Source organism: Gossypium arboreum, chromosome 2, assembly GCF_025698485.1.
Source record: "Gossypium arboreum isolate Shixiya-1 chromosome 2, ASM2569848v2, whole genome shotgun sequence".
NCBI lineage: Eukaryota > Viridiplantae > Streptophyta > Magnoliopsida > Malvales > Malvaceae > Gossypium > Gossypium arboreum.
This window is the reverse complement of record NC_069071.1, coordinates 49,085,240-49,109,969: the sequence shown is the minus strand read 5'-3', so window position 1 is coordinate 49,109,969 and position 24,730 is coordinate 49,085,240.

The following is a 24,730-nucleotide window of genomic DNA, read 5'->3' as shown; positions in this document are numbered from 1 at the left end:
AAATTCCTTCCGTTTTTGATCCATAAATCTCTGACTGATATACTTTTTCCAAACTCGGTTTGGAAAACTCCCAAGTTACTTGCTCTCTAGGCACAACAGAAGTCAACGTATTCTACCAATAGTAGGCGTAATCACGTAGCAAGGAGATAGTACACTTTAGGCACTCATCGGTGTGCAAGATAGCTCATCGCACCGAATAGTGTTGTCCAACCAAAATTCAGCTTGCTCGGCATCATCACTATCCGTAGCCTTAAATTCAGAGCCCGTGTTTTCAATTACATCAACTGGGGCTTATTTGACCTTATTTGGTCGATTCTGGGAGGTATAGTAGGTCTTGAGGTGGTATTTGTCGGGAATGGAGGTTGTGGAACAGCCGTATTAGTTCGAATGTATTGGTTGAACCAATCATTCATCACGCTATAGAAAGCTTGTCTAGCTTCATCATTCGGATTACTAGCAATAGGTTGAGAGTCCGTCGGAGCTGTCCCTTGTGCGGGAGCAGGCGCTACACTCTCAAGATCATCAGCTACCGCTCGGTCGGGATCGGGATCCATTACTATAATAAACACATTTTCAATTGTCAGAAATCACCACACTATCAAATAATCACATAATGGCATGTATAGCTAGACCCAAACGTATTATGGTAGTCCTAGAATCGACTAAACCGTAGCTCTGATACCAATTTAAATTGTAACACCCCGTACCCGAGACCGTTGCCGGAGTCGAACACGAGGTGCTAACCGACTTAATTCATTTACTTTCACAGTCCATTTTAAAAATTTCCAGGCAGTTGGCTAACTGCGTCACTGTCACCTTAAAAATCATATCTTGAGTTCTAAAACTTGAAAATCAGTTTCGTAATTTTTCCCTGAAACTAGACTCATATGTCCATCTACAGATTTTTTTCTAGAATTTGTGGTTGGGCCAATTAGTACAGTTTATTAGTTAAAGTCTCCCCTGTTATAGGGTACGACTACACTAACCTTCATGCATTACGTCTTGGATATCTCCCTGTACAGGGCTTCAATACTGATGCCGTTTCTTTCTATAGAAACTAGACTCAAAAAGGAATCTATACATATATGGCATGACTTCTAAATGTCTCTGGTTAATTTATAAATAACTTCCAAAGTCAGATCATGGGATCCAGAAACCATTCTGGCCCTGTCTCACAAAAACTTTAACATCTCATAATATACTATTCATATGAACGTTTCGTTACTTTCCTATGAAAATAGATTCATCAAGGTTCGATTACATAATTTATTCACTATTTAATTCCATTCCTACTATTTTTAGTGATTTTTCACATCCACATCACTGCTGCTGCCAGCATCTATTTTTAAGGTAAACTTTTCCTATTTCATGATCCTCCATGGATCAACTAGAGTTTGTCATACATATACCAAAAGTGATCATGAATAACCATTCCCATGGCTAACCGTTACCAACATTTCCATACCTCTCGACGGACAACATACAAAATGATTATAATGCTATGATCAAAGTATATTTAAGCCATTTTCGCATGGCTATCCAAATTTACACAAAACCAAGGGTACATGACCAACAACAAAAGGGTAGTCCTATACATGCCATTTCAAAGTTCAACCAAAACTATACCAAAAGGAGCTTTGATAGTGTGGGCGACTTCGACTTCAAAAATCCCGAGTCCGATAGTGAAGAACCAAAATCTATAAAACAGAGAATTAAATAAACGGAGTAAGCATTAAATGCTTAGTAAGTTTTGAGCAAAGAATTTAAGCACAATCAAGTATAGCATTCATATAACTAAACGGATAATTCCATATATACATATTCTCAAATCATTCCTACTTCACATTCCAACCCCTATATTCATACATAAGGGATCATCTTAGCCAAATACCGGAAGCTCATTACTCATTGAGTGAATATTATTCAAGGAATCAACTATTCCAATGCACATACTGAAACATACCTCATTGTTGGGATTTTACAAGCGTATTAACTGAAATTTTTACAGAAGATCGCTCATTCCCGAATCACGTACCTTCGAATTTAACCGGATATAGCTACTCGTTCAAATGCCTTGGGACATAGCCCGTTATAGTAACTTGCACAAATGCCTTCGGACTTAACCGGATTTAGTAACTCGCACCAATGCCTTGGGCTTAGCCCTAATTAGTAACTCACACAAATGCCTTGGATCTTAGTCCGGATATAGTCACTTAGCACAAAGCCTTCGGGACTTAGCCCGACATCATTCAATAACCATGCACATTTATCAATAAATCATGACACATCCGTATTTCATTTTCATTACCAAAGCTCAAACACAAGACACTTATCACACTTGCAATTTCGGCTCAATAGCCACATACAAAGAGCATGATTTTGATTTGCTTAAAACATGATCTAATCAAATCATAATCTAAGTTCCATTACTCAAAACTTACCTCGGATGTGGTCGAACGATTTCGACTATTTGATAACTTTTTCCTTTCCCTTATCCAACTGTGGTCCTCTAAGCTCTTGAGCTAATTCAAACAAATTTAACTTATTAAAGTCTCATTATGCTAGCTTATGGCTGAATATGACAAGGAGTTTAATAGGTCATATGGCCACCCTTTAGCTCAAATACACAATGGTCATGCGCATTTTTAATCACATTAAGCTATTTAACACAATTCATTTGAACATCAAAAGAGGACCTCAAGGTACTTAGCCCATATATACATTAGGCATTAGAGTCACATATATATGGAATCATGGATCGAACTCAACATTTTAGCCCACACTCTCTTTTAGCCGATTATCTAAGCCAAGATAAAAGCATCAATATGCTTGCCTCTAACCGAACACATACAACACAAATCTATTTCATGTGGCCGAATATACATGTCTAGGTTGAGGCCGATTATATGCTTAATACTTCCTACAAATATGGTTGCTTGTATTGACTACATACCATTTTGTTTCAAATTCAAAACTCGCTAATACACATATACACACTAGTAAATCAAACATTAACATTTGCTCTTCACCTTACTACCATTTCTCATCCAAATAACGTGAATAACAACCATATTTCTCCTCTACTTTCTACCATGGCCGAATGCATCACAACACCATACCATTTCAATTTTGGTCATGGTTAAACAAAGAACTTAATGTCTCACTCAAAAATGCTAAAAAGAAGATTCAAGAGTCATCAATCCACCATCACATGCATCATTACAAAGCTTCATTTTTAGCATGTAAATGACATCAACACCAATCCACCTTAGCCGAATACCATCTCCATGACATAGCAAAGATTTGAACCATGGGCTAGCTAGAACTCAAGCTAACAACTAAAACATGCATGAATCTCATGGCACAACATTAAACATACCTCAATCTAGTGAACCACCATAGCCGATTTTTCTCCAAGCTCCTTCCCTTCCTTTCTCCTTAAAACTTTCGGCCAAAGATGTTCAAGGATGAACACTTTTTTTTTTGTTTTCTTTCCTTCAACTCACGGAAATGGGGGGGGGGATACAATCACACACATTCTTTCTTTTTTTTTTGTTTCTCATCCTACTAACACTAATATTTTATTGCCCATGCTCTTTATTTTATTATTCCTTACATAATGCATTAACCCAACATGTTTATGACATGTTTTTAGCCATAACATTTTGTCCACCCATGCTCATGGCCGGCCACTACTAATTAGGGGGGGAAATTTGACATGCAAGTCCCCCCCTTTTGATTACATGCACTAATAGCTCTTTATAGATTACCCTATCACAATTCAAAAGTATCACGCATAAGTCCTATTAACTAAATTCACATGCAATTAACGAAATCGAAGCTTAAAACTTTCACACATTTATATTCACATATTTTAGATAATAAATATCATATTCAATTAATTTGGTGACTCGGTTTAGCGGTCCCGAAACCGCGTTCCGACTAGGGTCACTTTAGGGCTGTCACATCACTGCTCTATCTCTTGTCACATTCTTACTATCGAACCCATACCCGACATTTCTTGAGGGACTTCCCCTAGAAGCTGTGTTATTCGGTCTTGAATTTTGAAATCTTTCTTTCTTTACCATATCGGGACAGTCTTTAATAAAGTGGTCTAGAGACCTACATCTGAAACAAGATCCCTCACTCACCCTACAGGTGCCAGTTATTTATTTTGTAGAGAAACGCTTCTCTGCATCCTTCTCATCTATCGATAGTTTCAGGTCTACTCTCAGATGGCACCACTCTTTTAGTGGGAGCAGGTGCGTTACTTTCTACATCATCCGCAACTACTCTATTAGGATCCATTTGCTATACTAAAACACATTTTAATATTGTCAGGAGACATCACACTATTATAATATATACGTATGGAATGTATAGATAGACTCAACTATGCTAGGTTAGTTTGAGAATAAACTAAACCATAGCTCTGATACCACAGAATGTAACACCCCTTACCCGTGTCAGACATCGAGATAGGATACGAGGCATTACTGGACTTTTACATGTGCATTTACACAAAATCGGCTATAAAATTTTTTCTTTAAAACAATTTCATTCATACATATACCGTTCGTCACTTTTATAAGCCTACGAGGCCTAAAACATACACCGAGGTGGTTCAGGACTAAACCGAGATCCTTAGAAAGGTTTTGGAAGTTTACCCTAATATAGAGCCACATGCCCGTGTAGAATAGGGGACACGTCCGTGTGCTCTCAACATGCCCGTGTCTTCTGGCCGTGTAACTCTTGACTATGACATTAGCACCAATTTAGGGTCACATGGTCGTATGATACGCCCATGTGGCTAGACTGTGTGGTCAATTAAAATTAAATAAATTTTTCATAAAATGGTGCAGACTTCACACTCCCATATGGGTAAGCCATGTCCATCACATGGCCAAGACACACGACCGTGTCTTAGCGCATGTGCTTACTATTGGGCAAACTAACTTGCATAATTTAGGTGCAAGGGACACACGACCATTCAACACGCCTGTGGAGGAGACCGTGTGTCACACACGGCCTAAACACATGCTAGTGTGTCTACTGGTATGGATAATTTGGAGGCTATTTTCGAAACCAATTGCCACCCCTAATCATTTACACACTTAAGCATATTTCATAGCATGCAACTTGACATAATTATGCACTCAAATGATCAATATCATGATCCTTTCACATTTCCACAATGTCATCCATCTAGACATTCAATCAACCACACCATTTAGAAGCATTCCACATGACCAATTTGTTATCCCAACTTCAAAGTATACATTCATGGCTTTAGTCATGTTAAGTCATTTCTTCTTTCCAAGTGCTTAATTAATACCTCATCATATATCCCTTACACAAACCACATTGTAGATCTTCAAGGAATCAACATATGCATCCATGAACAATTAGATATTACAACCTAATAATCAATTATGAGCCATATCACATGGCTATTACAAAATAAATCATCAATATTGAAGGCCTTTACAACTTGTCCAAAATAGCATGACACATATCACAAAATAACCAAGTTCTCTATACATGCCGTACTAATAACAACAAATTCACTATACCCAATAATCTTTTGATTGTGTGATCAAATACTCTGATAGCTTCCGATCCCCGAGCTAGCTTGGCGGGACTATAGAGGATGGAAAGGAAAGGGGAGTAAGCGTTAAAGCTTAGTAAGTCCACATGCAAATAATATGCAATGATAGTGAGCAATTATCACATGAGGACATAATAACATAGATATTAAATTTTTTTTATCATTTACACATTTTAATTCATTTATCAAAATTTCACATTTACATATATACTTATACCTTCTCATCATATATCATCCTTATCAAGACATTACTCATGATTTTGTCATACATACGTATAGTTGCCCGTAGTATATCATAGAATCAGACCTTCTTGACATGCCCTCTTCGGGACTTTCATCACATCTATTTCATTACTCGTTGAACATTCACAATACTATTGGATACACAGAAACTTGGACATAAGTGCAACATATCAATATGTAACCAAAGCTACCTCATAACATGTAACGCTCGCGATGGAGCTACTCACGGGCTTACTCATAAAAGCTAGCAGTCAAGATGTAGCTACATGGGCTGCTCATACAAGCTGTCAGGTATCCAACCCACTCAAGGATTACCTAGCCACCAGTAGGACACACAAGACCATTGCCCGGAACCCAATTACATGTATTGCATCCCTTATAAACTTAGACCAACTCAACAAGCTCGGATGCCACATATATAACGAACTCGGACCAACTCAACGAGTTTGGATTTCTTTATTCCAAGTGACATGTCACTTGTATCCTAAACTATTCCTAAGGTTCAAATGGGATTCTTTCTCAAGTGTACTTAACGCCTCCATATCACTTGCTCGTGATGTCGTAGATAGCAACCATAACATCATTCATGCTTATAATATTACTATTAGGTATAGCATAAATAATAAAGATAAAATAATCATCACATAATGTTAACACATCAAAACGTACCACATTGTCACATTATTTACACATGTACTTACCTCGGTACAAAAATGATGGAAATTGAGCCTAATCGTCGTATACTTTATTCTTTCCTTGATCAAGACCCTGTTCACATTTTTCTTGATCTGTAATGCAAAATTTAACTTGTTTATTAATCACATTACTCAAATCAATCCACAATTCATGCTTTGGTAAAATTACCTTTTTACCCTTAACTTTTCACTTATTTACAATTTAGTCCTTAGGATCATAAAATGAAATGTATGTATTTTCTGGTTACCCAAGCTTAGCCAAACCTATACCATGCTCATATCAGCTCGTATTTTCCTTTATTTTACATTTTTACCACTCACTTTTACACTTACAAACAAGTTCCCTTTTTAGGTGTTTTCACTAAAAATCACCTAGTAAAAGATGTTTATCATGCATCAAACATTCATATTCCTCCATTAATCATCAAACACATGCAAGTCACACATGGGTCAAATTTCATACATGAACCCTAGCTTAAAATATAGCTAGAAATGGGTAGATCATGCTTCGAAGACGTCAAAAATGCAAGGAATATTAAAAACGGGGCTAAGGAGCACTTACAATCAAGCTTGAAATTTTAGACAAAACCCTAGATATGGTGTCTTGAAATTTTCAGCAATGAGAGAAGAAGATAGACACCATTTTGACTTATTTTTCCCTTTTTATTCTTTTGTTAACCAAATGACTAAATTGCCCTTAAGGCTATTCTTGCAAATTTTTCCTAATCATGTCCATTTTTGTCGAAAATTTTAGAACTTGGTCAAATTGCTAATTAGGACCTTCTAATTTATAATCTAAAGCAATTTCATGCTAGAAGCTTCTAGAATGCAAGTTTTGCATCTTATTCAATTTGGTCCCTAAAATGAAATTAGACATTTTATGCATAGCATTTCTTCATGAAACTTTCACATAAGCACGCATACACATCATAGAATTCATAACATTCATAAAATAATTATTTCTATCTCAAATTTATGGTCTCAAAACCACTGTTTTTACTAGGCCCTAATTCTGGATGTTACAGCATCCCTCTTTTTTTTGATTTTTCCACTTTTATTGTGTTGTCTAAGATCACCATCACCGTCAATCCCACCATTATCGACAGTGAGAACACGGTGTTCACGAATGCATTGAATGGAAAAAATTATTCACTTTGTTTTGCCCTATTTTATCTTTAAAGATTATGGGATTAGAGTTTTTTTATAAATAAAAACACTTAGTCAGGCTGCACCGGTGTGAGCGAGGCCATGATGGGATGGGTTACAATATTGGTTGAAGAATTGAGGGATGGAAATCCCTAATAATAGTGATAATCCTGTTATGATAAGGTTTCTCGATAATTCATATTTCTGAATTCTAGACACGATAATCTAATGGATCCTGCAATCAACAAAGCAACAATATTTTCATTACGGTTACTAAGATTGGATAAACCAATATTTAGTCCTAAATAAAATATATTTTTTTCATCTTGGTCCATATTTTTCTTTGAAAAAATTGGGAAATTTTGTCATGAACTTGGCTTCAGATGATGTAACAATTTTTAATTTACGATGCCATCACTGAAATTTTAAAATCTAAAAAATACAAGAAATATATTAAAATATTAATTAAAAATTAGGTGATGGCATAATAGAATTTAATATTTTCTTTTTAGAATACTTTAATGGAATCTAAATTTAAGGATTAAATTGAGAAAAGTTATCAAGTTCTTAAACTAATAAGACCTTTTTTGGTAAAAATTTTTAAATCGGGCTCGAATTTGGATTAGTTGAGTATCGATCTATATGACACCCCAAATTCGGCCGGGACAGTCCGACCTAAATTTCGAGCGACACATTAGCCACCGAAGTGATTTTCTAAAAAACTACCACAAATCACACCAACCATCCATACTCACCATACATATACAAAAGATTTCATACAAGCATTTACTCCTAAGAGCATAGTTTTCTAAATTAAACTATAAGTCATATAATAAACGGAATAAGGCGTACCTAGATTTCAGCAAGCTGTACTAGCTGCAAAATGTCTTGTTAGTTCATATGGGTAGTATCATATAATTCAAACAGCAAATTCAGCCAAACAAGCAAACATAGAGATTAAAAAATTCCAAAATTTAAAATAGACCAAAAAATCCAATTACAACCCTTTAAAAAATTGTTTTTAAAATTTTCTAAAATTATCTAAGTCCCATTCCAAGTCTCTAGTCTGGAAATGTCCCACATTCCCTTCTTGGGATTTTATAAGCTTGGTGCACATACTGTAGAAACAAAGTTTGTGTGATGGATCATTGAACTACTGCCGTCCTTGTTATCCCACACACTATTTATCGTGAAGGGAGAAGAAAGTAAAGAGATGAGCTCGGGAAAGCTTAGTGAATACACATGTACACAACACAAGAAGACAGACATCAATGATTCACATACTAAACAAGACTAAAATTTTGAGTAATAAATAAATTGATAATAAACTAAGTTTTCTTCTAAAGCTAAACAAATGTTTAAAAAATATTTGTTTTTAAAACTTCGATAGCTTACTAGGCCATTTTGGTGGCTAATGTAATCTTTTGAATTCAAGTCTAACGTTTAGGTTGGGTTGGGGATGTTACATTTGGTGGCATCAGTGCCTAGTTTTTCTAAATTTGCACAGTGAAATTATGAAATATGTTTGCATGCATGCATCGAAAAGGGGTATTTTGGGAAAAACCATGCCACAAGATTTTTGAAAATTTTATTTTTTTTGTAAGAAGTTAAATCCAAGATTACTGTTAATAATTTAGATAAATTGTAAACTTTAGATTATGAATATTTAGGAGGATAAATAATGCTTCAACTTTTGTTTGAAAACTGTAGATATACTTTAGATTTAAGACTTTCGAAAGATCACTATGAACACCTAAGGCAAACGTGGTAGGGGCTGGCCACGTAGGGCTGCACCTATAGAGTTACCCATTGTCCAACCAATACCAGAGGAGGATTATGTTGAGAAAAAAAATGGTGACGACACGATGACCCAGGTGATGTTGAGGGTTTTACAAAGGGTTGCTGGAGCCTAGACTGGATCGGGGATTCGGGGATCCATTATGGAAAGGCTCCAAATGAATGGGTTAGAAATGTTCAAAGGCATTGCTGGAACAAATCCAACGGTGGATGAGTATTAGATGGAGTTGATAGAGAGAATTGTGAAGGATTTAGATTGTACTTCAGAACAGAAGTTGAAGAGCACTATGTCCTCGCTAAGAGAGGAGGTATATCAATTGGTAGTAGCTTGTCGTAAGAGGTATGCAAGTTGACCGCATAAATTGAAAATACTTTCAAGAAGCCTTCCAGAAAAAGTATGTGCGCACTAGGTATACGGAGGCTCATAGGTTCAAATTTATCATGTTAAAATAAAGAGACAAGTCCGTGGCAGAATATGAGGCTGAATTCCTGAGGCTCAGTGAATATGCTCGAGGTATGGTCACCATGAAGCTGGATAAATGCTTGAAGATCGAAAATGGGATGCGTTTCAACCTTAAGATTCAAGTTGCTCCACACTAAAAATGAGTGTTTTAGACCCTAATGGAGAAAGCCAAAATAGTGGAAGAGATTAAACTAGTGAATCACGAACAACGAGAGAAAAGTAAGGTCACGGTTAAAAAAGATTTGGGTTCCACTAGTTCAAATTCTCATCCTGTAAAGTAATCTAGAGAGGGTAGACAGCAGACAAGGGGTGCAATAACTAACTCTAGGGGTAAGGTTTACCACTACAAATATTGTGGAAATTGCTACTTGGGAGATTGTTGGAAGAAAATGAGTGCTTGTTTGAAATACGGATTAATGGAGCATTTGATGAAAGACTGTTCTCACTTGAGTAATAAAGCACAAACTTTGACCCAAAATTAGGGAGTGGGCTAGCTGCCTCTAAAGGGCCGTTGGCAAAATAGGGCAGCAAATACTATAGCAACTGGCACGATTAGAACCGAGGCTAGATAACCAACCCTTGTTTAACATCATTAGGGGTCATGAGGAAAGGGATGCATCTGATTTCATCACAAGTATTTTTACATTAATTTAATCTCATACTTTGCCTTAATTAAAATAGGATCCACCCATTTGTATGTTGCATGTAATATGTCCGATAAATTAGGTGTTGTGGTAGAGGAAACCATTATTGATGTAACCATAGTAAGCCCCTTAAGATAATCAGTTATTATAAATAAAGTCTATAGGAGATGTCCATTAGAGGTTTAAGGGGTAGTGTTTCCAGTAGACCTTATGGAGTTACCATTTGGGGAGTTTAATTTAATTATAGGTATGGATTGGTTATCAGAACACCAGTTTCCTTATTGGTTGTTACAACCTATAAAAATACCTTAGTGGAAGTGGGAGCGAATAACGATGGACTTTGTTAGTGGGTTACCCTTAACACCCACTAAGAAAGATCTAATTTGGGTAATAGTAGACCGATTGACTAAGTCAACACACTTTTTTCCTGTTCGCAAAGATTACTCATTGAAAAACCTGGTTTAGTTCTATATTTCCAAGATAGTGCGGTTGTATAAGGTGCCCATATCGATTATCTTTGATCGAGATCCCTATTTTACATCTCGGTTCTTGAATAAGTTATAAAAGCCACTAGGTACTCATTTGGATTTTAGTACTGCTTTCCACTCGCAATCTGACAGGCAATCCTAATGGGTTATACAAATATTCAAAGATATGTTAAGAGGCTACATTATTGAATTTCAAGGCAGTTTGGAAGAGCATTTGACTTCAGCCAAATTTTCCAACAATAATAGCTTCCAATCGAGTATCCTTATGGCACCTTATGAGGCCTTGTATGGTCGTAAATGGCAAACACCTTTGTGTTGGACCGAACTGGGTGAAAGGAAAGTTTTGGGTCCTGAGTTAGTGCAAGAGTTTGAGGGGAAAATCAAATTGATTCAGGATAGACTAAAAGTGGTTTAAAATAGACTAAATTTATATCCAGATTTTAAAGGAAAGACATTGAGTACAGTGTCTGGGATCAAGTCTTCTTAAAAGTGGCCCCATGAAAAAAGGTGCTAAGATTCTAAAGAAAAGGTAAGTTCTAGGTTCATAGGACCTATAAAATCCTTAAAAGATTTGGTTCAATTACGTATCATTTAGAATTACCTCCAGAGCTGGATCAAATTCATGATGTCTTCCATGTCTCCATGTTGAGACATACAGATCTGAGCCTTCCCACATTATTCCAATCGATGAGAATGAGGTATGACCAATTTTTCCTTTTGAGGAGGAACCTATACAAATTCTAGATCGTGATGTAAATATTCTAGGAAGGAAAGAAATCCTTCTTGAGAAAGTACTATGGTGGAACCATAAAACGAAGGACACCACATGAGAATTGAAAGACATATTTCGTAAATAATATCCTCATCTATTCGAACCAAGTAAAATTTTAGGACTATAACACCCCAAAATATATAGGGTTGGATGAAATAAATAAGCAAGAAATGGCTTAGTCTTGGTGGTTATGTAGTTAATGCACACCCTAGAGACCCTCGGTTCTATCCACTCCTCTCTCATTTCTTTTCTTTTTATTTTTAGCAAACTAGGATGAAAGCCACTCTAAAATAAATATTAATTGGAGAAAAAACTTAACAAGTATGGGTAGAAGCCCAATGGTTAAGCCTTTGCATTTCCCCCTTATATTCCTAAGTTCAAGTCACGCCAATCTTCATTTTTCTTTTAATTTTGGTAGCATGGGTAAATTACCATGCAACCCCTTTAAGGTTTGTAAAACCTAGCTACTTAGTTCAATCTTTCTTAATTAGGCATAGTTTTTTTTATTTCTTTTCAAACCCTAATTGGAATTCTTTTTCCCTTCCCCCTGTTTCTATCCTCTTTCTTTTCCATTCTTTTCTTTGCAAATATTTTTCCCTATTGTTGAAATTTACTATTGCTCTCGAATCAAGATCAGTCTCTGATTTCAACTTGTTTTCAACCGGAATTGTTATCATTGTTAGAAACCCCCCAATCTTCGCCAATAAGAGGTAAGTATGCTTTAAATCCCGAAGTTAATCTGTAAACTTTATAGATTTTCTATCTAACGAAAATCTTGCGATCTATTAAACGATCGTTCTTAATTTTTCCTCAAAACTCTTGATAATATTGAAGAATCTTGAAATTCATTATTAATTACAGCATAAATTTTGTTTGAAGGTCCCATTTAGGTACCACGAATCATATTTGAGCATGAGGAACGTTGCTCGAGATCTTATGTAACGCCTCGAATTTGGGCTTAGAAGTATTGGGCCTTGAGTATGGGTCCGTAAGGCGGTTGTATATAAGTATTTAATTGTATAAGGAAATGACACAATTGAATGTCTACTTTGGTTGTTAATGGCCCTGAAAAGTGTTGGAGAAACCTTGGGTTCAAACCTGGGCTTTAGCAAAAATTTTGGTTTTAAGTGAATAAAACCCTAGGTGCTTGGATGAAGGCCTTTTAAATTATTGTGGTAAATAAATGTCACAAGGAAGCATGTGGTCTAGTGGTTGTGGCGTCATTAAGGTTGCAAGGGAGCCTGGGTTTAAGTCTTGGCTCTTGCAATTTATTTTGGTTTTTCTTTTAAAGGAACCTGGACTTTGGCCTATAGCCTTATAATTAATTGAGGCTAAACTGGTGACATAGAAAGAGTCTATGGTGGAGTGGCAAGGTGGTGTGTTGTGTAACTATGAGGTCTAAGGTTCAAGTCTTGTGATGCGCAATGAGGTATTTATTTTGTTGTTTGAGCTATGTAGGAGGTGGAGTTGGACTGGAACTCTGTGGTTGAAGTGGTCATAAAAAAATAAGGAATTTTCCTAATGGTTGAAAGTAATCCCACATCGGGAGCTAACAGGGAATTGGTGAGAAGCTGGCTTTAAATAGAGCGAACAAGATGAGTTGGTGATCACTGGTTTTAGAAGGGATTATTTCATACCTACTTAACCAAGGTTGGTGATTGTGGACTACGACGCGTTCTCATAAATAGGTGTGTATTCACGCTCTTATTTGTTGGAAGTTGACAAAAGCTGAAAAGCCAAAACCTCGGTATTTGGGGCATCACGAGCGTGCAAATGGCACATGTGGCGAGCCAAGCCCACAAATCATAGGTGATAGACTGTAGAGGCCACCACGAGCGTTTTTGTGTGCTGGGGCTGTTCTGGGCTTCGATGGGCCCAATAGGCCCCAGGGGCCCGCTTGTGAAAATCTAACTGTTAGGTGGGAAGTAGTTGGGCCTGTCATGTCATGTGCATGGCATGGGTCGTTAAGGGCTTCATTGGGCTGAAACGGGCCGTGTGGGCCAAATGGCCTCTGGGCCCACACAGATTAAATCTGTGGTAAGTGATAAATATTGGATTGGGCTATGTAGGTCGCATAGTCGTATCTAAATTTAGGCTAAACGGGCCACACGAGGGTGTGGGCCCACTTGGGCCGAGTAAGGGTCTTAGGGCCATTTGCACTGTTAGGTCTGTTTAGGTTACTTAAGTCACTCGAGGCGACGGTGGACCTTCTATTGGGCTATTAAGACCCCAGTTTGTAAAATCACCGAAATACCCTTATAGAGTAAAATTACCGTAATACCCCTGTATGGTGGAATGACGATTATGCCCTTATGTTTCGTATGACTGATGTGCCTATGATTTACATATATGATTGTGATGAGTATGACTTTACATGCATGTAATATTTATGACATGACATTTTGCATGGGGTTAGGTTATTATGGACGGAGGAAGTGTACGGCCTGTAGCCGTCCTGTATAAGGCTTTCAGCCTTTCTGTGATACTTTTGGCTTATAGTCGTTCTGTTAACTGGTAGTGTTACTGTGATATTTACGGCCTTTAGCCATATTGTCTACGACGTTAAGTCATCTTGTCTACAACATTGAGCCGTCCTGTCTACGGCGTTGAGCTGTCCTATTGACTTAGTGTCACAACCGGTGCTAAGCTTGGTGTGTTGGTTGGGTGGGTTTTTTATCCTCACATGGTGAGTTGGTTGGTACGAGTGGTGTGTTGGTTGGACTAGGCTGGGAGTCTGTCTGCAAATCTGCATCTGATATTGATTCTATATTGCGCTTAGGTACACATAATTCTATTAATGGGCTAGGCCCAACTATTACTGATATTGAGAATGGGCTAGGCCCAATTGATTCTGATGAGGGCTGAAACCCAAGTGAAATTGTACTGCCTTAGGCCTACACACATTGTTCTGTTACTGTAATGGGATCCAGCCCAGACTGATTCTAAATTCTATTTGTTCACGAACTATTTTAGATTAGGAGGGGATTACACACTGAGTTTTCGTAAACTCAACCCGTTTATAACTGTGCAGATAATCCCCAACGTTAGGTGGATTGGTGTCATAGAGGAACTCGGAGACGACCACACAACTGCACATGTTTTTTTTTTTATTTCGTTTATTTAATTAATAACATTGGTTTTTGATTTGGGTTGTAATATGGCCTCTTTATTTCCTTAAATTTTTATTTGGGAAGTTTATTTAGTATGTTTAATATTTGTTAGAAGCAGGACACATTTTTCCAAAACAATAACTATTTTCAAACACTACGTTTCCGCAACACTTTCAAAATGCTTTCGCAACTTAAATTTTAAACATCAAGTTTTCATAAATCGATTAATTTTAAAATTAGCCTCCGCAACCTAAAAATAATTTTGGGAATAATATTAATAAGTTTACAATATACTGCGTTTTAAATAAGAAGGGTTTTTAATGAAAACATGGTTTTCAAAAAACACTTCAATTTGACACGCCAGATTTGGGCATAACGTCTAGGCCGGGTTTGGGGTGTTACATCTTGGTGATAGGTGTGTGTTATTTTACAAGTGAATTAAGGTAAAACCATGCCTAGGATAGGGCACACGGATTTCCACACTGGCGTGTGGGCCATATGTATGGACCATACGGCCATGTCCCCTTTGTTATTTTGATTCTCACACGGCTTAGGACCTTCCACACGGCCTTCCACATTGTTGTGTCTCCCCTGTGGTTAAATTTGGAAATACCACAATCTGTCACATAGCCTAGCCACATGGTCCAGGGCTTTCCACATTGCTTTGTGTCCCTTGTTTCTCAGATTCTACTATTTTGCCTAGAAATTTTAAGATTTGATCAATTTAGTCCCTAAATTATTTTTGAACTATTTTTATCACTTTAATTTTTTCAATTGAGCCCCTAATAGTATGAATTATGTTAGAATCAATTATTTGATGGACTGATTTAATATGATATCTATATATATTTGCATGAATTTTGAATAATACATATGTTTATTGATTCAGAGTTTGTGATTGTATGCATAGTATGACGTATGTCACCTTTAAATTGAACACATAAATATCATAATTTTTGCTACCAAATTGATCTGTCACAAGCATATTAATTACTACTAAATCGAATCATTATGAGCATATTGTTTGCTACTGTATTGTTCTACTAAAAGCATATTAAATGATATTGTACTGATTATTAGATAATGCCATATTGCATTGCATGGGGTGGGATGTAATGAATAGAGGAAGTACTGACATTTTATCTGTATTTATTTTGTTGTATACTCACATCCATAGACAGATTCCACCTGTAATGTTTTTGTTGTGCATCTACAACCCTTTGGCAACTATTACCTGTAAACATGTTGTGAGGCCATGGCCATTGGCAGATTTTACCTGTGTCATTTTGCTATCTACCCACAGCCATGGTAGATTCCATCTGCTGTGTTTTTGTTGTGTGTCCACAACCATTGGCAGTTATTTTGCAAATCATTGGTGGTTAATCCACAGTCAAATGTGTTGGTGGTTGGAGTTTTGGGGAATTTCAATTGTCATGTGTAACGGTGGGGTAGGATCTTTTATGTTAAAACTGAAAATGTATGACATTTATGAAAACATGGGCATACTCAACTGGAATGTCTGAGATGACTTAAATACATATATATATGGATGAGTAAACTGTGAGATTGATATTTTGAAATTGCTAATGTGAAATGTGTAGTACTATTGATGTATATTTTGAAAAATCAATACTTGGAATTGTTAGTTGAATGCAATTATTGTAACTCCCCAAACCAGGCCTGGACATTATGGTGAAATCTGGCGATGTCACATTAAAGCGTTTTTCGTAAAATACGACATCATTGAAAAACCCTTTTCCATAATTACCCTTGTTGTGTATTCTTATTGATGATTTTAAAACATGTCATTTATTTCCCAAAATTGGGAGTCAGTTTTTGAAAGTTAATAAACTTAAAACGTCTTTACTTTTTAAAACAATGTTTCTTGCAGAAGCTCTTAAAATCAGTTACGTACCCGTGGTATTTTTGAAAAACATTTTTCTTTTGAAAAACTGCATCGTATCCTACTGCTAGCGGTTATAAATCAAAACAAATAAACCCAAAATAAAGTAAAAATCCATAAAGGCCTTATTACAATAAAAATACCCAAAAAATTAAATCGAAATCATAAAATCCTATTTAAAATTAGACAGGTTGTATGGTCACTGCTGAGTCCTCTGCTGCACCGATCCGTCTATAACTGGGGATTACCTGTACAGATAAACAGATGGGTGAGTTTACAAAAACTCAGTGTGTAATCCTATGTAACATCCTGAATTAGGGCCTAGTCAGAATAGTGGTTTTGGGACCACAAATCTGATGTTAAAATAATTATTTCATGATCATCATGAGGTCTAGGATATGAAAATGAGTGTGTTAAAGTTTCATGCAGAAATTCAATGTGTAAGGTGTCTAATTGGAAATTAAGGACAAAATTGAATAAATTGTAAAACTTGGGTTCTAAAAGCAATTTCTATGAAATTGCTTTGGATTGTTAATTAGAGGTCCTTAAAGAGTAAATTGCCCAATTTCTAAGTTTTTGGACAAAATTGGGCATGCATGGAAAATTTTGGAAGTTTAGTAAGGAAGGGCATTTTGGTCATTTGATAATAAACTAAATAAAAAGGGAAAAATCAAGCTAAAATCAGCTCATTTTCTTCTCCCTACTGCCGAAATTCTAAGGGTCTCCATAGCTAGGCTTTCAACAATTTCAAGCTCAATAGTAAGTGCTCCCTAGCCCCGTTTTTAACGTTCCTCGTATCTTTTAGATCTTTGTAACATGCTCTCTCTATTTCTACCCATATTTCAAGCTAGGGTTCATGTCCAAAAATTAACCATGCATGAGATGTTTGTGTTTTGATGATTTATGGAGGGATATGAGAGTTTAAAGGATGGTAAACAACTTTTACTAAGTGGTTTTTCATGGAAATGGCTTAAAGGACTAAATAATAAAAGTTGTGGAAATGGGTAGAAAAATATAGAATGAAGGAAAAACACGGGCTGTTATGAGTGTGAATAACATTCGGCTAGGCTTGGGTAGCCAAGGAACTACATGCATTTCATTATACGAGTCTTACGACTAGATTGTAAATATTGTGAAAGGTTAGGGGCAAAATGGTTATTTTGCCTGGGGGTGAGTTTTAGGCCTAAAACGATTAATGTGATGTATTAATAATATAATTTTATTGATATAGACCACGAGGAACCAATTTCGGAATAACCGATACACGAAACCGAAGCAATTGCCAGGTAAGTTCATATAACCCGAAGTAAAATCTTTATTTACTTAAACATGCAAGTTCTTGAATGTATGAAAATTTAGATATTCATAGCATGATAATTCATGAAAAGTGCTTGTGTAAAGGAAAGATGATAAATGTCCCAGTTGAAATAGAAAAGGGAAATCTGATGGGTAAATTATGGCTTACATGACATGAGATCCTGCATGTGTTGTAGAAAAGGATTTAGCCTAGACAGGTAATCCGATGATCTCAAAATAGAAAGGATCTAGCCTAGACGGGTGTTCCTTAAGTGATCGAGCCTCTCGAAGAATATGGGTGCATTAACGATTTTGCTCGAACGGGTAATCCGATTAAGGACTGAATTTAGCCTGTACTGGCAATTCAGATCCGAGCTTATGAGAGCAATTGTTATGGAAAGGGATTTAGACTAGACTAGTAATCCTGAAATTGCTCTATGAGTCACTACTATGGGGGATTTAGCTTGGACTGGTAATCTCGCCGTAAGATATAAGGTTCACGGGAGTGCGTACTTGAGATGATCACTTGTATGACTTGACAGTAAATTACTATCCATCGAGATTTCTGAGAAATTGAAAGGGATTAACATGCTAAAATAAAGAATGGAAATATTGAATTGATGAGCTCATCTAATACTAATGACATGATGTATTGTTATGAGGCTAACTTGATGATTGAGTACATGTGATAAGGAAAATATTTCATGCTTGTTGGAATTATTGCCTAATATGGTTATATACAAATTAATCAGTAAGTTTACTTTTCAGTTATCCGAACTTACAAAGCATATAAGTGCTTACCCCCTTCTCTTTTCCTTATCTTACAGAGCTCGTGGACTCGTGAAGATTGAAAGGCGGTTGGAGAATCAACACACTATCGACTAGTCTTGCTTTGGTTTTTAGATACTTTCATTTTGTTTAATGGCATGTATAGGGTTTTTGGTTATTTTGTTATATGTGTCATTTGGCTAGCCAATGTAAGGGCCTAAATGGTATACTTATTCTTTTGTATATGGCCATGAGATATGGCTCATATTGATGTCGGTTGTAAACCTACTAATGATGCATGTTTATGTTTAAATGTTTCATGACATATGATGATGAGGTTTATCATGAAGGGATGCTTGAAATGGAACCTAATAATTTGAAAGCGGACATAACATACAATGGTATATGGTTATAATATGGCCTAAGTATAAAATGTGCTATGTTAATCCCTAATGCGAAAAGGATAATTTAGCATGTACTAAACCGATGAGATGAGGTTAACATGCAATGAGTTATGTCAAGGTTGTTTAATAGCATAATTAGGCCATGTTACATACCATTTAAATCTCTAAGTGTGTATGGATGATAGAGGGTGACCAAAGGCTTGGAAAATAGCCCTAATAAGGTCCACACGAGTAGACACATGGGCATGTGTCTAGGCCGTGTGTGACACATGGTCAGCCCTCAAGGGCGTGTTGCTTGGCCATGTGTCCTCCACACCTAAAATTTTAGGTCAATTTGCATCGTAGTAAACACACAGGCAGAGACACAACCATTTGTCTCAACCGTGTGGGGGACATGGCCTAGCATACGGGCGTATGCCTTGGCCGTGTGCCTCAAAATGAATGATGACATCATAAATAAAATGTCCTGGTTTTTGGACACGGGCGTGTCTAGGCCATGTGAGGGACACGGGTATGTGTTTGGCCATGTAAAAACCACTGTAGGTTCGAAGTGAAAAAAATATATCCAAATAATTCAACACAAGCGTGTCCCTAAGCACACGAGCGTCTCCCTAAGTACACGGGCGTGTGCTTTGCCTCCACACGGGAGTGCAAGGCATAACCCTAGAAATTTTACTAAATTTTTTTGTAGTTCTCAGTTTAGTCTCGAATCACTTTTAATATATGTTTTGGGCATCGTAGGCCCATAATAGGGACACTACGATGTTGTTTGATTTGTTTTAAATTAGAATGAAATTTTATAACCCGTATTTTCTGAAAGTGTCTAGGTATATGTCTGGTAACGGCTCGTTCCTTATCTCGGCCTCAGGTACAGGTAACGAGTGTTACATTTAGTGGTATTAAAGCTACGATTTAGTCGATTCTCAGACTAATGTAGTATGTATTGAGTATAGCTATACATGCCATTATACAAGTTATGATAGTGTGACATCTCCTAACCATTTTTAATTATATTTGAATATAGTAAATATCTTCCAATCAAGCTCAAGATAAGTCTAAGGGAGCCGAGAGCCATGCTCCAGCTTCGATTCAACGAGCTATTGCTAGTAGTAGTAGAAGGCCTATGTCTGAAGGCCGGGAAGAGGCAAGAGCTGCCATTTTTGAGATTATGGATGAATGGTTTGGGGATTATTTGAGAAATCGCCCTAGTATACCACAACCTCCTCCGCCCCCTGCTCGGCCTGAGGAAGAGGTACCACAAGGTATGGCACCCACGATAATTGGTAAAACCCCAGTGGACAAACTTAGAAAATATGGGGCTAAAGAGTTTAGAGCTAAACTTGATAATGATACTGAACGAGCCAAGTTCTAGCTTGAGAACACTGCGCAAGTTTTGGACGAGTTGTCAGGTACTCCTGAAGAGTGTTTAAAGTATGCTGTATCTCTTCTAAAAGATACTGCATACCATTGGTGGAAGACAGTATCCTCAGTGGTACCGAAGGAAGACATTACAAGGGAGTACAAAAGGAGTTTGGACTCGAAGCAAAAGGAGTTCTTGTAACTCAAATAAGGAAATAAGACTGTGTTAGAGTATGAAAGGGAATTCATAAGGTTAAGTCAGTATGCAACAGAGTGGGTCCAATTAGAGACAAAAATGTGTAAGCTCTTCAAAGAAGGCTTGAATGAGGAAATTAATTTGTTGATCGGGATCCTTGAGATACGAGAATTTGCCACATTAGCTAATCGAGCCAAGAAGGCCAAAGAGCTAAATAATGAGAGAAAGCAAGCTAAAAGAGAAGCTCGAGTTTCAAGTAAGAGGTCTAGCGGCAGAGCACACTCCTTCCCCATAAAGAAATCGAGAAGTTATTAAGAATGCTCCACTTCATCAGTGGGATATTCGGGTAGAGCAATGAGCTCCAAGCGACATAACCCGAAGTCTTCTTCCCCTATGGTAACTAGTGTGGGAAGCGTAGATGATCAAAAGCTGAAGTGTAAAAGTTGCAACAAATTCTACTTTAGAAAGTGCCGAATGAAGAGCGGTGCATGTTTCAGATGTGGGTCTCTTGACCATTTTCTCAGAGACTGCCTGGAGCGAGCTAATAAAGAGGTTGAATTAGCTCCGCAGCCAAATGCTCCTATTTCTTAAGGCAAACCTCTGAGACATCCCCGAAGTGCAAGTGGTAGTCGAACTGTTGCCAATGATGCTATTGCAAAATTAGAGGCTCGAGCCCCGACAAGAACTTATGCAATACACACTCGAGAGGAAGCCTCTATTCCCGATGTCATCACGGGTACATTTTTTATTTATAATACTCATGTCATTGCCTTAATTGATCTAAGACCAACCCATTCATACATTTGCATGAAATTGGTGTCTAGCATGGATATGTTTGTAGAGCCTATGGAATTTGTGATTAAGGTGTCAAACCCTCTAGCCAAGTCAGTCCTAATTGATAAAGTCTGTAAGAATTGTCCCTTTACGATTCAAGGTCATTGTTTTCCTGCTAACCTTATGGTATTTCCATTCGATGAGTTTGATGTAATACTTGGCATAGATTGGCTAGCTGTGCATGAAGTGATTGTAAATTATGGTAGCAAGTATATTGAATTGAAATGCTCAGATGGTGAGATTCTCCGGATTGATACAGGTGAGTTGGATACTCCGCCAGTTGTGATTACCTTAGTAATGGCTCAAAGGTACATGAGAAAAGGATATGAAGCCTACCTTACTTTCGTGTTGAATAATAAAGAATCTGAGTTGAAATTGGAATCGATATCGATAGTATGCGAGTATTCGGATGTGTTTCCGGAAGAGCTACCTGAATTACCTCCCATCAGAGAGGTAGAGTTTGGTATTGAACTGGTGCCTGAGACAACTCCTATTTCTACTGCTCCGTATAGGATGGCACCAATTGAGCTGAAAGAGTTAAAAGCACAGTTGCAAGAACTGACGGATAAAGGTTTTACAAGACCAAGTTTTTCACCTTGGGGTGCTCTAGTATTATTTGTAAAGAAGAAAGATGGTTCTATGAGGCTATGCATAGACTACCGAAAACTTAATAAGGTTACCATCAAGAACAAGTATCCGTTGCCAAGAATCGACGACTTGGTTGATCAATTGAAGGGAGCAACTGTGTTTTCTAAAATAGATCTGAGATCCGACTACTATCAGTTGCGAGTAAAAGAGTGAGATGTACCTAAGACTGCTTTCAGGATGAGGTATGGTCATTTCGAGTTCCTGGTCAAGCCTTTTGGTTTAACGAACACCCCAGCTGCATTTATGGACTTAATGAATCGTGTTTTTCGACCATACTTAGACAAGTTTGTTGTTGTGTTTATTAATGATATATTGATTTATTCTAAGGATGAGACTGAGCATGCAGAACATTTGAGAACAGTTTTACAGATATTACGGGACAAACAGTTGCATGCTAAATTTAGCAAGAGTGAGTTTTGGCTCCGAGAGGTTGGATTCCTCGGTCACATTGTGTAGGGTGATGGCATCCGAGTTGGTCCAAATAAGATATCTGTTATTTTTGAGTGGAAGCCGTCGAAGAACGTAAACGAGGTTAGAATCTTTTTGGGCTTAGCCAGTTACTATTTATGCTTTGTAAAAGGATTTTCGATGATTGCAACTCCTTTGACGAGATTGCTGTAAAAGATGTTAAGTTTGAATTGTCAGAGAAGTGTCAGCAGAGTTTTGAGAAATTGAAGACATTGCTAACCAAAGCTCCAGTTTTAGTGAACCCGAGCTGGGAAAGGAATTCGTGGTCTACAGTGACACGTTCTTAAATGGACTGGGTTGCATGCTTATGCAAGAGGGTAAAGTAATAGCATATGCTTTTAGGGAACTAAAGCCGCTCGAGAAAAATTATCCAATACACGACTTGGAGCTAGCTACCATTGTATTTGCCTTGAAGATTTGGAGACACCATTTGTATGGTGAAACTTGTCGTATATTCATAGATCACAAGAGTTTGAAATATTTGATGACTCAAAAAGAATTAAATTTGAGACAATGGAGATGGTTAGAGTTAATTAAAGATTATGAACTGATCATTGACTACCACCCGAGCAAGGCGAATGTAGTCGCAGATGCCCTAAGCAAAAAATCCTTGTTTGCTTTGAGAGTCTTGAACACGCAGTTGGCCTTGTTAGATGATGGTTCAATTTTGGCAGACTTAAGAGTCAGACCAATGTTTCTACAAGAAATTTGTGCAGCTCAGATCAATGATAGTGACTTGTAGGCCAAGAGAGCACAATGTGAGATGGGCGCTGAATCAAATTTCTGGGTTGACTTTAATGGTTGTTTGATGTTTCGAGATAGGGTTTGTGTACCCAAAGATGATGAGCTTATTCAAAAAAAATTTCCAGAGGCGCATGATAGCCGTTTTTCTATTCATCCAGGAAGTAGCCAGATGTACAATGATTTGAAGAAAATGTACTGGTGGAATGGCATGAAAAGAGACATATCTGAATTTGTATCAAAATGCTTGATATGTTAGCAAGTCAAGGCTGAACACCAAGTACCTTCAGGTTTGTTACAGCCTGTGCAGCTTCCCGGATGGAAAGAGGACAGGATTACTATGGATTTTGTGACAGGATTGCCGTTAACACAAAAGAAGAAAGATGCCATTTGGGTTATAGTTGATAGACTAACGAATTCGGCTCACTTTATTCCAGTAAGAACTAATTACTCACTTGACAAATTGGCCAACTTATATGTATCTGAGATTGCGAGATTACATGGGGTACCGTTATCGATTATTTCAGACAGGGACCTGAGATTCACTTCGAGATTTTAGAAGAAGTTACAAGAAGCCTTGGGTACAAAGTTGAGTTTTAGCACGGATTTTCACCCGCAAGCTGATGGTCAATCTGAGCAGACGATTCAGATTCTTGAGGACATGTTACAGTGTTGTATCCTTGAATTTCAGGATAGTTGGGAAAAATACTTACCATTTGTGGAATTCGCCTACAACAACAGTTTACAGACGAGTCTGAAAATGGCACCGTATGAGGCATTGTATGGCCAAAAGTGTCAGAAGCCATTGTTCTGGGTAGAACTCAAACAACACCAAATTCATGGGATTGATTTGATCAAGAAAAGTGAAGAAATGGTTAAAGTGATACATGATTGTGTGGAAGCGGCATCGGATAGGCAAAAGTCATAGCTGATTTGAGAAGAAAAGAGATTGAATTTCAAGTTGGAGACAAAGTGTTTTTCAAGGTATCTCCACAGAAAAAGGTCTTGAGATTTGGTCGAAAAGGAAAACTGAGTCCAAGGTTTGTTAGACCCTACGAGATTACAAACAAAGTTGGATCGTTAGCCTACCGTTTAGCAAAGCCACCCAAATTAGAAATAATTCATGATGTATTCCATGTATCCATGT